The 15,906-nt window shown below is 44.2% G+C and overlaps 9 non-coding genes across 9 annotated transcripts; all 9 read left to right on the top strand.

Annotated features, from left to right (window-relative positions):
* The first annotated feature begins 161 nt into the window (after positions 1 to 161).
* Positions 162 to 352, top strand: LOC141194610 (U2 spliceosomal RNA). Its single transcript, XR_012267232.1, has one exon. It is a non-coding gene; the product is annotated as a U2 spliceosomal RNA (small nuclear RNA).
* Positions 353 to 1,476: 1,124 nt separating this feature from the next.
* On the top strand, positions 1,477 to 1,667 carry LOC141194611 (U2 spliceosomal RNA). Its single transcript, XR_012267233.1, has one exon. It is a non-coding gene; the product is annotated as a U2 spliceosomal RNA (small nuclear RNA).
* Positions 1,668 to 2,789: 1,122 nt separating this feature from the next.
* LOC141194612 (U2 spliceosomal RNA) lies at positions 2,790 to 2,980 on the top strand. Its single transcript, XR_012267234.1, has one exon. It is a non-coding gene; the product is annotated as a U2 spliceosomal RNA (small nuclear RNA).
* Positions 2,981 to 4,100: 1,120 nt separating this feature from the next.
* Positions 4,101 to 4,291, top strand: LOC141194613 (U2 spliceosomal RNA). The gene has a single exon (XR_012267235.1). It is a non-coding gene; the product is annotated as a U2 spliceosomal RNA (small nuclear RNA).
* Positions 4,292 to 5,411: 1,120 nt separating this feature from the next.
* LOC141194614 (U2 spliceosomal RNA) lies at positions 5,412 to 5,602 on the top strand. The gene has a single exon (XR_012267236.1). It is a non-coding gene; the product is annotated as a U2 spliceosomal RNA (small nuclear RNA).
* Positions 5,603 to 11,715: 6,113 nt separating this feature from the next.
* LOC141196389 (U2 spliceosomal RNA) lies at positions 11,716 to 11,898 on the top strand. Its single transcript, XR_012268921.1, has one exon. It is a non-coding gene; the product is annotated as a U2 spliceosomal RNA (small nuclear RNA).
* Positions 11,899 to 13,020: 1,122 nt separating this feature from the next.
* LOC141194616 (U2 spliceosomal RNA) lies at positions 13,021 to 13,211 on the top strand. The gene has a single exon (XR_012267238.1). It is a non-coding gene; the product is annotated as a U2 spliceosomal RNA (small nuclear RNA).
* Positions 13,212 to 14,331: 1,120 nt separating this feature from the next.
* LOC141194617 (U2 spliceosomal RNA) lies at positions 14,332 to 14,522 on the top strand. The gene has a single exon (XR_012267239.1). It is a non-coding gene; the product is annotated as a U2 spliceosomal RNA (small nuclear RNA).
* A 1,119-nt stretch (positions 14,523 to 15,641) lies between these two features.
* On the top strand, positions 15,642 to 15,832 carry LOC141194618 (U2 spliceosomal RNA). The gene has a single exon (XR_012267240.1). It is a non-coding gene; the product is annotated as a U2 spliceosomal RNA (small nuclear RNA).
* Positions 15,833 to 15,906: the final 74 nt, after the last annotated feature.

Genomic DNA, 15,906 nt, shown 5'->3' on the forward strand with positions numbered 1-15,906 from the left:
AAAACGCGTGGATTGCAGCAGCAGCAAGCCGAAAAGTGCAGGCATGTGAGGGATCTAGAGGTTGACAGCATGTCTTCTTAACGGGAGTCCAGGTGGCCATCTCCACAAATGGACTTTTCAGAATCCTTGGGTGGCACCGTAGTCGGAAACCAATTCTGGTTATCGCTTCTCGGCCTTTTGGCTAAGATCAAGTGTAGTATCTGTTCTTATCAGTTTAATATCTGATACGTCCCCTATCTGGGGACCATATATTAAATGGATTTTTAGAACAGGGAGATGGAAAAAGAGCTTGCTCTGTCCACTCCACGCATTGACCTGGTATTGCAGTATCTCCAGGACCGGTGCACCCCTTCTTTAATGCAGTTTCTAAAATCAGAAAGAATTGAATTCAATGCTTTTTGTTCATTTTGCTTGTTTGTCGGATTTTGGGATGGACTCTTTGGCTTTGCTTTTCTTCTCCTCATTGGATTTTTCATGTTAAAAGTTGCAGAAGCCAGATGACAAGCTCATTTTGGTTCAACTTCAGCAACTGTGCATTGCATTGCCATGTAATGTAATGTAATGCAATGCTATCTATCTAGCTCTCCCTCTATACTTCCTTTTGGATAAACAGACATATTAGGCAAGCATTTTGGAGCTTTCACCTAAATAACTACAGGTGGTGAGATAAGCTGCACAATATAATTGACCTTTCAGTATATTGTTGCACACACACCATCTATTTAGCAAATGCCCTTGTTATCAACAGCAGCCTTTTAAACTCACCTGAGCTAACAGGTATGTGAGCTGGTTACTCTGCTGCGCTTAAAATTTCTTTTTTGGTTTGCTACAATGCCTTTTCTGAAACGTTGTCTCCCTCTGCTGGAACACTGACTTCTTTCATTTAATGCCTGCAGACTATAAAAGAGAAACCAACCCAAAAAGTTTGGTTGATTAGTCTGTGGCATTCTTTTAAACTGTTGCTTATGGCGGTCTCTGTGAGCTTCTCAGTGACATTCAGCCATCCAGGTATCCCGCCTGCAGTAGGCGGAATGTGGCAATGGAACGCTGGCTGCGCGTGTCATAATAGGCTCTGAGCCTTTATATACCTGCGCACAGCAGCAGCCACCTTCAGTCTGCTGCTGGACAGCCAGCAGCAGCAGCAGCAGCAGGAGAGGTAATTAATCAGCAACCCTCCTGCTAAGGGTAGACAGCTGCTCGTTCCACCCCCCCCCCCGCCTTAATTTGTTCTCCTCCCTTCCAACGGTGTTGAGGCGGGTGGGAACAGCCGGGGGTTGAGGGTACTGTGCTAAAAGAGGTGGAGTTATGCAGATCTAAAACGCGTGGATTGCAGCAGCAGCAAGCCGAAAAGTGCAGGCATGTGAGGGATCTAGAGGTTGACAGCATGTCTTCTTAACGGGAGTCCAGGTGGCCATCTCCACAAATGGACTTTTCAGAATCCTTGGGTGGCACCGTAGTCGGAAACCAATTCTGGTTATCGCTTCTCGGCCTTTTGGCTAAGATCAAGTGTAGTATCTGTTCTTATCAGTTTAATATCTGATACGTCCCCTATCTGGGGACCATATATTAAATGGATTTTTAGAACAGGGAGATGGAAAAAGAGCTTGCTCTGTCCACTCCACGCATTGACCTGGTATTGCAGTATCTCCAGGACCGGTGCACCCCTTCTTTAATGCAGTTTCTAAAATCAGAAAGAATTGAATTCAATGCTTTTTGTTCATTTTGCTTGTTTGTCGGATTTTGGGATGGACTCTTTGGCTTTGCTTTTCTTCTCCTCATTGGATTTTTCATGTTAAAAGTTGCAGAAGCCAGATGACAAGCTCATTTTGGTTCAACTTCAGCAACTGTGCATTGCATTGCCATGTAATGTAATGTAATGCAATGCTATCTATCTAGCTCTCCCTCTATACTTCCTTTTGGATAAACAGACATATTAGGCAAGCATTTTGGAGCTTTCACCTAAATAACTACAGGTGGTGAGATAAGCTGCACAATATAATTGACCTTTCAGTATATTGTTGCACACACACCATCTATTTAGCAAATGCCCTTGTTATCAACAGCAGCCTTTTAAACTCACCTGAGCTAACAGGTATGTGAGCTGGTTACTCTGCTGCGCTTAAAATTTCTTTTTTGGTTTGCTACAATGCCTTTTCTGAAACGTTGTCTCCCTCTGCTGGAACACTGACTTCTTTCATTTAATGCCTGCAGACTATAAAAGAGAAACCAACCCAAAAAGTTTGGTTGATTAGTCTGTGGCATTCTTTTAAACTGTTGCTTATGGCGGTCTCTGTGAGCTTCTCAGTGACATTCAGCCATCCAGGTATCCCGCCTGCAGTAGACGGAATGTGGCAATGGAACGCTGGCTGCGCGTGTCATAATAGGCTCTGAGCCTTTATATACCTGCGCACAGCAGCAGCCACCTTCAGTCTGCTGCTGGACAGCCAGCAGCAGCAGCAGCAGGAGAGGTAATTAATCAGCAACCCTCCTGCTAAGGGTAGACAGCTGCTCGTTCCACCCCCCCCCCCCGCCTTTATTGGTTCTCCTCCCTTCCAACGGTGTTGAGGCGGGTGGGAACAGCCGGGGGTTGAGGGTACTGTGCTAAAAGAGGTGGAGTTATGCAGATCTAAAACGCGTGGATTGCAGCAGCAGCAAGCCGAAAAGTGCAGGCATGTGAGGGATCTAGAGGTTGACAGCATGTCTTCTTAACGGGAGTCCAGGTGGCCATCTCCACAAATGGACTTTTCAGAATCCTTGGGTGGCACCGTAGTCGGAAACCAATTCTGGTTATCGCTTCTCGGCCTTTTGGCTAAGATCAAGTGTAGTATCTGTTCTTATCAGTTTAATATCTGATACGTCCCCTATCTGGGGACCATATATTAAATGGATTTTTAGAACAGGGAGATGGAAAAAGAGCTTGCTCTGTCCACTCCACGCATTGACCTGGTATTGCAGTATCTCCAGGACCGGTGCACCCCTTCTTTAATGCAGTTTCTAAAATCAGAAAGAATTGAATTCAATGCTTTTTGTTCATTTTGCTTGTTTGTCGGATTTTGGGATGGACTCTTTGGCTTTGCTTTTCTTCTCCTCATTGGATTTTTCATGTTAAAAGTTGCAGAAGCCAGATGACAAGCTCATTTTGGTTCAACTTCAGCAACTGTGCATTGCATTGCCATGTAATGTAATGTAATGCAATGCTATCTATCTAGCTCTCCCTCTATACTTCCTTTTGGATAAACAGACATATTAGGCAAGCATTTTGGAGCTTTCACCTAAATAACTACAGGTGGTGAGATAAGCTGCACAATATAATTGACCTTTCAGTATATTGTTGCACACACACCATCTATTTAGCAAATGCCCTTGTTATCAACAGCAGCCTTTTAAACTCACCTGAGCTAACAGGTATGTGAGCTGGTTACTCTGCTGCGCTTAAAATTTCTTTTTTGGTTTGCTACAATGCCTTTTCTGAAACGTTGTCTCCCTCTGCTGGAACACTGACTTCTTTCATTTAATGCCTGCAGACTATAAAAGAGAAACCAACCCAAAAAGTTTGGTTGATTAGTCTGTGGCATTCTTTTAAACTGTTGCTTATGGCGGTCTCTGTGAGCTTCTCAGTGACATTCAGCCATCCAGGTATCCCGCCTGCAGTAGACGGAATGTGGCAATGGAACGCTGGCTGCGCGTGTCATAATAGGCTCTGAGCCTTTATATACCTGCGCACAGCAGCAGCCACCTTCAGTCTGCTGCTGGACAGCCAGCAGCAGCAGCAGCAGGAGAGGTAATTAATCAGCAACCCTCCTGCTAAGGGTAGACAGCTGCTCGTTCCACCCCCCCCCCGCCTTAATTGGTTCTCCTCCCTTCCAACGGTGTTGAGGCGGGTGGGAACAGCCGGGGGTTGAGGGTACTGTGCTAAAAGAGGTGGAGTTATGCAGATCTAAAACGCGTGGATTGCAGCAGCAGCAAGCCGAAAAGTGCAGGCATGTGAGGGATCTAGAGGTTGACAGCATGTCTTCTTAACGGGAGTCCAGGTGGCCATCTCCACAAATGGACTTTTCAGAATCCTTGGGTGGCACCGTAGTCGGAAACCAATTCTGGTTATCGCTTCTCGGCCTTTTGGCTAAGATCAAGTGTAGTATCTGTTCTTATCAGTTTAATATCTGATACGTCCCCTATCTGGGGACCATATATTAAATGGATTTTTAGAACAGGGAGATGGAAAAAGAGCTTGCTCTGTCCACTCCACGCATTGACCTGGTATTGCAGTATCTCCAGGACCGGTGCACCCCTTCTTTAATGCAGTTTCTAAAATCAGAAAGAATTGAATTCAATGCTTTTTGTTCATTTTGCTTGTTTGTCGGATTTTGGGATGGACTCTTTGGCTTTGCTTTTCTTCTCCTCATTGGATTTTTCATGTTAAAAGTTGCAGAAGCCAGATGACAAGCTCATTTTGGTTCAACTTCAGCAACTGTGCATTGCATTGCCATGTAATGTAATGTAATGCAATGCTATCTATCTAGCTCTCCCTCTATACTTCCTTTTGGATAAACAGACATATTAGGCAAGCATTTTGGAGCTTTCACCTAAATAACTACAGGTGGTGAGATAAGCTGCACAATATAATTGACCTTTCAGTATATTGTTGCACACACACCATCTATTTAGCAAATGCCCTTGTTATCAACAGCAGCCTTTTAAACTCACCTGAGCTAACAGGTATGTGAGCTGGTTACTCTGCTGCGCTTAAAATTTCTTTTTTGGTTTGCTACAATGCCTTTTCTGAAACGTTGTCTCCCTCTGCTGGAACACTGACTTCTTTCATTTAATGCCTGCAGACTATAAAAGAGAAACCAACCCAAAAAGTTTGGTTGATTAGTCTGTGGCATTCTTTTAAACTGTTGCTTATGGCGGTCTCTGTGAGCTTCTCAGTGACATTCAGCCATCCAGGTATCCCGCCTGCAGTAGACGGAATGTGGCAATGGAACGCTGGCTGCGCGTGTCATAATAGGCTCTGAGCCTTTATATACCTGCGCACAGCAGCAGCCACCTTCAGTCTGCTGCTGGACAGCCAGCAGCAGCAGCAGCAGGAGAGGTAATTAATCAGCAACCCTCCTGCTAAGGGTAGACAGCTGCTCGTTCCACCCCCCCCCCGCCTTAATTGGTTCTCCTCCCTTCCAACGGTGTTGAGGCGGGTGGGAACAGCCGGGGGTTGAGGGTACTGTGCTAAAAGAGGTGGAGTTATGCAGATCTAAAACACGTGGATTGCAGCAGCAGCAAGCCGAAAAGTGCAGGCATGTGAGGGATCTAGAGGTTGACAGCATGTCTTCTTAACGGGAGTCCAGGTGGCCATCTCCACAAATGGACTTTTCAGAATCCTTGGGTGGCACCGTAGTCGGAAACCAATTCTGGTTATCGCTTCTCGGCCTTTTGGCTAAGATCAAGTGTAGTATCTGTTCTTATCAGTTTAATATCTGATACGTCCCCTATCTGGGGACCATATATTAAATGGATTTTTAGAACAGGGAGATGGAAAAAGAGCTTGCTCTGTCCACTCCACGCATTGACCTGGTATTGCAGTATCTCCAGGACCGGTGCACCCCTTCTTTAATGCAGTTTCTAAAATCAGAAAGAATTGAATTCAATGCTTTTTGTTCATTTTGCTTGTTTGTCGGATTTTGGGATGGACTCTTTGGCTTTGCTTTTCTTCTCCTCATTGGATTTTTCATGTTAAAAGTTGCAGAAGCCAGATGACAAGCTCATTTTGGTTCAACTTCAGCAACTGTGCATTGCATTGCCATGTAATGTAATGTAATGCAATGCTATCTATCTAGCTCTCCCTCTATACTTCCTTTTGGATAAACAGACATATTAGGCAAGCATTTTGGAGCTTTCACCTAAATAACTACAGGTGGTGAGATAAGCTGCACAATATAATTGACCTTTCAGTATATTGTTGCACACACACCATCTATTTAGCAAATGCCCTTGTTATCAACAGCAGCCTTTTAAACTCACCTGAGCTAACAGGTATGTGAGCTGGTTACTCTGCTGCGCTTAAAATTTCTTTTTTGGTTTGCTACAATGCCTTTTCTGAAACGTTGTCTCCCTCTGCTGGAACACTGACTTCTTTCATTTAATGCCTGCAGACTATAAAAGAGAAACCAACCCAAAAAGTTTGGTTGATTAGTCTGTGGCATTCTTTTAAACTGTTGCTTATGGCGGTCTCTGTGAGCTTCTCAGTGACATTCAGCCATCCAGGTATCCCGCCTGCAGTAGACGGAATGTGGCAATGGAACGCTGGCTGCGCGTGTCATAATAGGCTCTGAGCCTTTATATACCTGCGCACAGCAGCAGCCACCTTCAGTCTGCTGCTGGACAGCCAGCAGCAGCAGCAGCAGGAGAGGTAATTAATCAGCAACCCTCCTGCTAAGGGTAGACAGCTGCTCGTTCCACCCCCCCCCCCGCCTTAATTGGTTCTCCTCCCTTCCAACGGTGTTGAGGCGGGTGGGAACAGCCGGGGGTTGAGGGTACTGTGCTAAAAGAGGTGGAGTTATGCAGATCTAAAACGCGTGGATTGCAGCAGCAGCAAGCCGAAAAGTGCAGGCATGTGAGGGATCTAGAGGTTGACAGCATGTCTTCTTAACGGGAGTCCAGGTGGCCATCTCCACAAATGGACTTTTCAGAATCCTTGGGTGGCACCGTAGTCGGAAACCAATTCTGGTTATCGCTTCTCGGCCTTTTGGCTCAGATCAAGTGTCTGGACATCAGGTTCCTTGAGTGCTAGCCCTCGGCCTTCCAGCATCGCCACTCCGGTGGCTTAAGCTGGATGCTGCTATAGGGGGAGAGTGAGGAGGAAACGGGAAGGCGATTTCCGTGGCTGACTATGGGAGTCAAGCTGAAATTTGCTGGGACCGGGGACCCCCGGGTCAAGAATGGATTTCGCATTGAGATTTCCGAGGAGAAGAAGGGACATTTTTCCATGTCCTACCTGGTGAATGCCATCTTCTATGAAGCATTGAAGATTAAGAAGTCGGACATTCTTTGCCTGCAGGAATTTAGAAGTCATGGAAGGTATGTGCTTGTTCTTTCTACTATGGCTGCTTGCCAAAATCTTTATAGAACCTTGAAAGGCCATACTGAGAACTCCCTCCTAGATGGACTCACTTTTACTGTCCTCTATTCAAATGGGGATGTTCCTGTTGTTGTGTTTATGCACAATCCCTTTATCCCCCAGGAGGACATTACTGTATTCTTGAGGAGGCATTGTACTTATGTGCATTTTTCCCACAAGATCTCGAATGAAGAAGGCTTGTGGACTGGCAAATACAAGTACTTTGTTCGTTTTGCTACAGACCCCGAGGGGCCAGGGGGCATACATTATCCTCCTATGAGTTTCTCTATTGGGAGAGACACTGGTTTCTTGTACTTTCCTGATGCTCCTTTTTTCTGCAGAAGATGTAAGAAGTATGGTCATGTCCAGGAGTCCTGCAGGTATCCTCCAACCTGCAGGAGGTGTAACACGTCTGGTCATATGGCGAAAGACTGCAAGAACCAGGTAAAGTGTGATGCTTGTGGTGAGGAGGGGCATGTTCTTAGGCAGTGTCAAGCTAGAACCACTCCTAAGTCTTTTGCTCAAGTGGTCGCGGAGGGGCCTGCTGTTCCTTCGACTTCTACTAGGGTTCCACAAGGTCCCCTTCCGGATGTCGGGGAGGCAACTGCTCCCCAAGAGGAAGAGGATGGCACTCAGATGGACGACATATTTGAAGATGCCCAGCTTCAGCCTCCTGCGTCAGGAGGCTTTGACATGGTGATTCCAGAGGTGATGTCACCTTTCCCTCCCCAGTTTGGTGTCCGTGGTGAGGGGGAAATGGACTTGTCCAATTCTCCTGTCATATCTTGGTGCAATACTGCTTCAGAGGAGATCGGGGGCGGTGGCCAAGGGGACTTGTCTGCTGTCCGTTTCTCTGATGAGGAGGATCCTGATGTGGTCAAGAAGAAGCCAAGGACTGAGTGTTCATCCATTGCTGCCGTGTGTGATAGCCCGGTGGACTCTCGTGCTTACCCATCAGATGTATTTTCTCCTGACATTGTTACATTTGGCATTCAGCCAGATGGTAATAGCTTTGCTTTGCTTGATGAAGGTTGAGTTGATGTTTTCTTTCTTTTTTTTTCAGGTTATGTGTGATCCCCTTTAGTTATGCCGCATCATTCTGGATGGGACATTGTGTCCCTTAATGTTAGGCAAATTAGATCTGTTACCCGAAGAACAACAGTTCTGGATTATCTAAAGGGTTTGAGTGCAGATGTCTATTGTCTACAAGAGTGTGGGATTACTGAATCTCCAGGGGATAAGGACTGGCCTTATGGCCAGTATGTTTGGTCGGGGTCCAGCTTTAACAAAAATGATGGTGTGGGGATTTTAGTTGGTAATAAGAATATTACTATTGATAGTTACACGGTTGTGGAGGTGGGTCGCTGCATTATTGTTTTTTTGAGTTATAGGGGGTGGAAGGTTAGAATGATTAATTTATATTGTCCTACTAAAAAAGAGGAGCGGCTTGCTCTTCTTGAGAAATTGAGTTTTTTTCTCCCTGGAAAAATTCCTACAGTTTTTGTTGGTGACTGTAATTGTGTCACAGAAGGTAATGTGGACATTACAGGAAAAAAGTTATCTCAACTTATTTCTGATTTTTCTTTCTTAGACGCTGCAATACTTGAGTATGGCATTCCACCACCGCCTACATATTATGCTGACCGTGGTAATATTTCATCGAGGATAGATAGGATGTTATTTTCCAAAAATATGGTTTGTTCAAGTTATGTTCAACATAAGGTACCTTTTTCTGATCATGAGTGTTTGCGTGGAGTTTTTAGTGCGAATGGGGACATGGTGTTTGGGGGTGGGGTTTGGAAATTGAATACGAGGTTGTTGGAGGATGAGGAGGTGATGAGTGAGTTGGAGAAAAGGTATGCAAGTTGGAGGTGGCGTAAGCGTGATTTTGGTAGTGTGCTTGAATGGTGGGATTGGGTGAAATTACAGTTAAAAACTTTCTTTAAAAAATGGGGCTACAAAAAAGCTGCCAGATATCGTAATAGATTTAATGACTTAAGTAGACGGATTGATTGGTTGCGTGGGTGTGTTAGGAATGGAATGGATATGTCTGATCAGCTTGAGGTTGCTAAGAATGAGTTAAAATGTCTTCTGGATGAAAAAGGTAAAGAGATTATTTACCGTACCAAGTTAGAGCATTTGGAAAAGAATGAAAAGTGCACCAGGTACTTTTTTAAAAAAATGAATGGAAGGAAGTTGGATTTGAGTGAAGTGGTAGGTGAAGATGGATCTAGTGTGGTTGGGAAGAATGTGTTGAATGAGGTGAATGGCTTCTATAGTAAGTTGTACGATGAGAAATGGATTGATCCTGGACTTGTGTCGCATGTATTGAGTGGTATGGAGAAGAGACTTGGTTCGGATGAATGTGATGCTTTGTGTGCGGATGTTATTTTGGATGAGGTGAGGAATGTTGTTATGAGTGCTAAAAAGAATAAGACGCCTGGGAAGGATGGGTTGCCTGTGGAGCTGTATGTGAAAGCTTGGGAGTTTTTGGGTAAGGACTTGACTGAGGTTTGTAGGTATATGTGGATGAATGGTGTTTTGTGTGACAGTATGAAAGAGGGTATAGTGGTTCTTGTGTTTAAGAAGGGTGAGAAAAAGCGTTTGGAGAACTGGAGACCCATATCATTGCTTAACGCTGATTATAAGGTCTACAGTAAATTGTTAGCAAATCGTATGCGTGAGGTGATTGGTAGGGTTGTGGAGGATGACCAAGTGTGTGCCGTGCCTGGTCGGAGTATAAGTGATAATTTGTTATTGTTAAGGGATATGCTTGGGGATTGTAAGACTAGAAAGCAGAAGTGTATGGTGTTAGCAATTGATTTCGAAAAGGCTTTTGATAGAGTTTCGCATGTGTTTCTGTTTAAAGTATTGGAGAGGATGGGTTTCCCTAGGGTTTTTCTGAATGGAGTTAAGTCTTTATATGATTATGTGTCAAGTGAGTTTTTAGTGAATGGATGGTTGTCTGACAAAGTGATGATTAGGTCTGGTGTAAGACAGGGGTGCCCTATGTCCCCTGTCTTGTTTGTATGTGTGATTGAGCCTTTGCTGTGTTTAGTGAGACGTGAGAAAATGATGAGAGGATTGTTAGTGCCTGGGAGTGGGGGTAAGCATGTGAAGGTGTTAGGTTACATGGATGATGTTGTGATGGTGAGTGAAAGTATGGCTTCAATGAATAGGGTGAGGTTGCTTTTGGATTTTTTCTGTGGTGCATCAGGTTTTAGAGTTAACTGGACTAAGTGTAGTTTCAAATGCTTTGGAGATGACAGTATTCGTATGGAAGGTGTTAAGTATGAGGAGAGTGCAATTAAGATTTTAGGGGTATTTTTCAATGATGATCTGAAAGGAAATGAGAGTTGGGACGAGTGTGGTATGCGTGTTGAGCGAAAATTGAATTTTTGGAGAATGAGAGATCTTTCTTTGCGGGGCAAAGTTCTAGTTATCAAAGCAGTGATCTTACCCATTCTGCTTTTTGTGGCCATAATTTTTCCATCCCCTTTTAGGAAAGTGAAGAGAGTTGAGAAAATGATTTTTTCTTTTTTCTGGTGCAGCAAGATGGAGAAGCTGAAGAGGGAAAGCCTTTATAAGGCCTGCCAGCATGGTGGTTTGGGATTTCCTAATGTTGAGTTTTTTTTAGGGCTCCATTATATTAAGACGATTGTGGTATTGTTGGGTAAAGGTAATAAGGGTGCATGTATGGCAAGTTATTCTGCAGGATGGATGTTGTATGGGTTAGGTTGGAGAAAGAGGGATGCGAGAGTGCCTGTGTCTTTTAAGTGTCCGGTGAGGTATGAGGTGATTGAGAAGTTTGTCAAGAAGTATGATTTGCTGAGTGTGCCGGCGGATGAGTTTAGAATGACTAAGAGGGTGTATAGGAAATTGTGTGCAAATGAGGTCGAGTCTAATATTGTTGGTTTGAGAGGGAATGAGGTTGCGGATGCTTGGAGAAAGTTGGGTATGTATGGGATGTCCAACAAACAGAAGGATGTAGTGTGGATGGCGTTTCACAATATTCTTCCAGTGAGAGACGTTCAAAAGAAGAGAGGTTTGATTAGGTCGGATGTTTGTCCAAGAGATGGATGTAATGGTTGTGAGACGGTTATGCATCTGATGTGGAATTGTGATTTTGCGCAAGACGTGTGGAAATGTGTAGGGGGGTTGTGTAGGAGTTTGGCAGGAGTGACTTTTGTGGATTGGCGTGTGGTTATGTTTGGTATTGGTGCAAGTGGACGTGTAAAGGAGAGAGTTTTATGGTTAATTATGGCTTGTGTGTTAGAAAGTTTGTGGGATGTGAGGAATCTTTGTGTATTTAAAAGGAAATCAATTACAGTAAATGAATGTATTAGGATTATTCTTTCTAGGCTATTTTTGACTTACAAGATGGATAGTAGTAGCGGTGGTGGAACAGATGCCGAGGGAATATGGAAATTTAAAAAGTCGAGGCATATTGTAAAATTTCAGTGATCTTTTGGTTTATATTAATAAGATGTTCTTCTTTCTGTAATATTAGGTTGCTTTATGCTTAATAAATATGGCCATGATGATGAGAAGTTTTTTTGCAACAGTTTTGGTATATCCTACTGATTTGCTATAAAACTAACCTGAATGGTTTTAAAAAAAAAAAAAAAAAAAAATATGTTCTTATCAGTTTAATATCTGATACGTCCCCTATCTGGGGACCATATATTAAATGGATTTTTAGAACAGGGAGATGGAAAAAGAGCTTGCTCTGTCCACTCCACGCATTGACCTGGTATTGCAGTATCTCCAGGACCGGTGCACCCCTTCTTTAATGCAGTTTCTAAAATCAGAAAGAATTGAATTCAATGCTTTTTGTTCATTTTGCTTGTTTGTCGGATTTTGGGATGGACTCTTTGGCTTTGCTTTTCTTCTCCTCATTGGATTTTTCATGTTAAAAGTTGCAGAAGCCAGATGACAAGCTCATTTTGGTTCAACTTCAGCAACTGTGCATTGCATTGCCATGTAATGTAATGTAATGCAATGCTATCTATCTAGCTCTCCCTCTATACTTCCTTTTGGATAAACAGACATATTAGGCAAGCATTTTGGAGCTTTCACCTAAATAACTACAGGTGGTGAGATAAGCTGCACAATATAATTGACCTTTCAGTATATTGTTGCACACACACCATCTATTTAGCAAATGCCCTTGTTATCAACAGCAGCCTTTTAAACTCACCTGAGCTAACAGGTATGTGAGCTGGTTACTCTGCTGCGCTTAAAATTTCTTTTTTGGTTTGCTACAATGCCTTTTCTGAAACGTTGTCTCCCTCTGCTGGAACACTGACTTCTTTCATTTAATGCCTGCAGACTATAAAAGAGAAACCAACCCAAAAAGTTTGGTTGATTAGTCTGTGGCATTCTTTTAAACTGTTGCTTATGGCGGTCTCTGTGAGCTTCTCAGTGACATTCAGCCATCCAGGTATCCCGCCTGCAGTAGACGGAATGTGGCAATGGAACGCTGGCTGCGCGTGTCATAATAGGCTCTGAGCCTTTATATACCTGCGCACAGCAGCAGCCACCTCCAGTCTGCTGCTGGACAGCCAGCAGCAGCAGCAGCAGGAGAGGTAATTAATCAGCAACCCTCCTGCTAAGGGTAGACAGCTGCTCGTTCCACCCCCCCTCCCCGCCTTAATTGGTTCTCCTCCCTTCCAACGGTGTTGAGGCGGGTGGGAACAGCCGGGGGTTGAGGGTACTGTGCTAAAAGAGGTGGAGTTATGCAGATCTAAAACGCGTGGATTGCAGCAGCAGCAAGCCGAAAAGTGCAGGCATGTGAGGGATCTAGAGGTTGACAGCATGTCTTCTTAACGGGAGTCCAGGTGGCCATCTCCACAAATGGACTTTTCAGAATCCTTGGGTGGCACCGTAGTCGGAAACCAATTCTGGTTATCGCTTCTCGGCCTTTTGGCTAAGATCAAGTGTAGTATCTGTTCTTATCAGTTTAATATCTGATACGTCCCCTATCTGGGGACCATATATTAAATGGATTTTTAGAACAGGGAGATGGAAAAAGAGCTTGCTCTGTCCACTCCACGCATTGACCTGGTATTGCAGTATCTCCAGGACCGGTGCACCCCTTCTTTAATGCAGTTTCTAAAATCAGAAAGAATTGAATTCAATGCTTTTTGTTCATTTTGCTTGTTTGTCGGATTTTGGGATGGACTCTTTGGCTTTGCTTTTCTTCTCCTCATTGGATTTTTCATGTTAAAAGTTGCAGAAGCCAGATGACAAGCTCATTTTGGTTCAACTTCAGCAACTGTGCATTGCATTGCCATGTAATGTAATGTAATGCAATGCTATCTATCTAGCTCTCCCTCTATACTTCCTTTTGGATAAACAGACATATTAGGCAAGCATTTTGGAGCTTTCACCTAAATAACTACAGGTGGTGAGATAAGCTGCACAATATAATTGACCTTTCAGTATATTGTTGCACACACACCATCTATTTAGCAAATGCCCTTGTTATCAACAGCAGCCTTTTAAACTCACCTGAGCTAACAGGTATGTGAGCTGGTTACTCTGCTGCGCTTAAAATTTCTTTTTTGGTTTGCTACAATGCCTTTTCTGAAACGTTGTCTCCCTCTGCTGGAACACTGACTTCTTTCATTTAATGCCTGCAGACTATAAAAGAGAAACCAACCCAAAAAGTTTGGTTGATTAGTCTGTGGCATTCTTTTAAACTGTTGCTTATGGCGGTCTCTGTGAGCTTCTCAGTGACATTCAGCCATCCAGGTATCCCGCCTGCAGTAGACGGAATGTGGCAATGGAACGCTGGCTGCGCGTGTCATAATAGGCTCTGAGCCTTTATATACCTGCGCACAGCAGCAGCCACCTTCAGTCTGCTGCTGGACAGCCAGCAGCAGCAGCAGCAGGAGAGGTAATTAATCAGCAACCCTCCTGCTAAGGGTAGACAGCTGCTCGTTCCACCCCCCCCCCGCCTTAATTGGTTCTCCTCCCTTCCAACGGTGTTGAGGCGGGTGGGAACAGCCGGGGGTTGAGGGTACTGTGCTAAAAGAGGTGGAGTTATGCAGATCTAAAACGCGTGGATTGCAGCAGCAGCAAGCCGAAAAGTGCAGGCATGTGAGGGATCTAGAGGTTGACAGCATGTCTTCTTAACGGGAGTCCAGGTGGCCATCTCCACAAATGGACTTTTCAGAATCCTTGGGTGGCACCGTAGTCGGAAACCAATTCTGGTTATCGCTTCTCGGCCTTTTGGCTAAGATCAAGTGTAGTATCTGTTCTTATCAGTTTAATATCTGATACGTCCCCTATCTGGGGACCATATATTAAATGGATTTTTAGAACAGGGAGATGGAAAAAGAGCTTGCTCTGTCCACTCCACGCATTGACCTGGTATTGCAGTATCTCCAGGACCGGTGCACCCCTTCTTTAATGCAGTTTCTAAAATCAGAAAGAATTGAATTCAATGCTTTTTGTTCATTTTGCTTGTTTGTCGGATTTTGGGATGGACTCTTTGGCTTTGCTTTTCTTCTCCTCATTGGATTTTTCATGTTAAAAGTTGCAGAAGCCAGATGACAAGCTCATTTTGGTTCAACTTCAGCAACTGTGCATTGCATTGCCATGTAATGTAATGTAATGCAATGCTATCTATCTAGCTCTCCCTCTATACTTCCTTTTGGATAAACAGACATATTAGGCAAGCATTTTGGAGCTTTCACCTAAATAACTACAGGTGGTGAGATAAGCTGCACAATATAATTGACCTTTCAGTATATTGTTGCACACACACCATCTATTTAGCAAATGCCCTTGTTATCAACAGCAGCCTTTTAAACTCACCTGAGCTAACAGGTATGTGAGCTGGTTACTCTGCTGCGCTTAAAATTTCTTTTTTGGTTTGCTACAATGCCTTTTCTGAAACGTTGTCTCCCTCTGCTGGAACACTGACTTCTTTCATTTAATGCCTGCAGACTATAAAAGAGAAACCAACCCAAAAAGTTTGGTTGATTAGTCTGTGGCATTCTTTTAAACTGTTGCTTATGGCGGTCTCTGTGAGCTTCTCAGTGACATTCAGCCATCCAGGTATCCCGCCTGCAGTAGACGGAATGTGGCAATGGAACGCTGGCTGCGCGTGTCATAATAGGCTCTGAGCCTTTATATACCTGCGCACAGCAGCAGCCACCTTCAGTCTGCTGCTGGACAGCCAGCAGCAGCAGCAGCAGGAGAGGTAATTAATCAGCAACCCTCCTGCTAAGGGTAGACAGCTGCTCGTTCCACCCCCCCCCGCCTTAATTGGTTCTCCTCCCTTCCAACGGTGTTGAGGCGGGTGGGAACAGCCGGGGGTTGAGGGTACTGTGCTAAAAGAGGTGGAGTTATGCAGATCTAAAACGCGTGGATTGCAGCAGCAGCAAGCCGAAAAGTGCAGGCATGTGAGGGATCTAGAGGTTGACAGCATGTCTTCTTAACGGGAGTCCAGGTGGCCATCTCCACAAATGGACTTTTCAGAATCCTTGGGTGGCACCGTAGTCGGAAACCAATTCTGGTTATCGCTTCTCGGCCTTTTGGCTAAGATCAAGTGTAGTATCTGTTCTTATCAGTTTAATATCTGATACGTCCCCTATCTGGGGACCATATATTAAATGGATTTTTAGAACAGGGAGATGGAAAAAGAGCTTGCTCTGTCCACTCCACGCATTGACCTGGTATTGCAGTATCTCCAGGACCGGTGCACCCCTTCTTTAATGCAGTTTCTAAAATCAGAAAGAATTGAATTCAATGCTTTTTGTTCATTTTGCTTGTTTGTCGGATTT

The sequence above is a fragment of the Phyllobates terribilis genome, unplaced genomic scaffold (assembly GCF_046119375.1).
Source record: "Phyllobates terribilis strain yellow unplaced genomic scaffold, ASM4611937v1 Scaffold_74__1_contigs__length_7073193, whole genome shotgun sequence".
NCBI classification, from domain to species: domain Eukaryota; kingdom Metazoa; phylum Chordata; class Amphibia; order Anura; family Dendrobatidae; genus Phyllobates; species Phyllobates terribilis.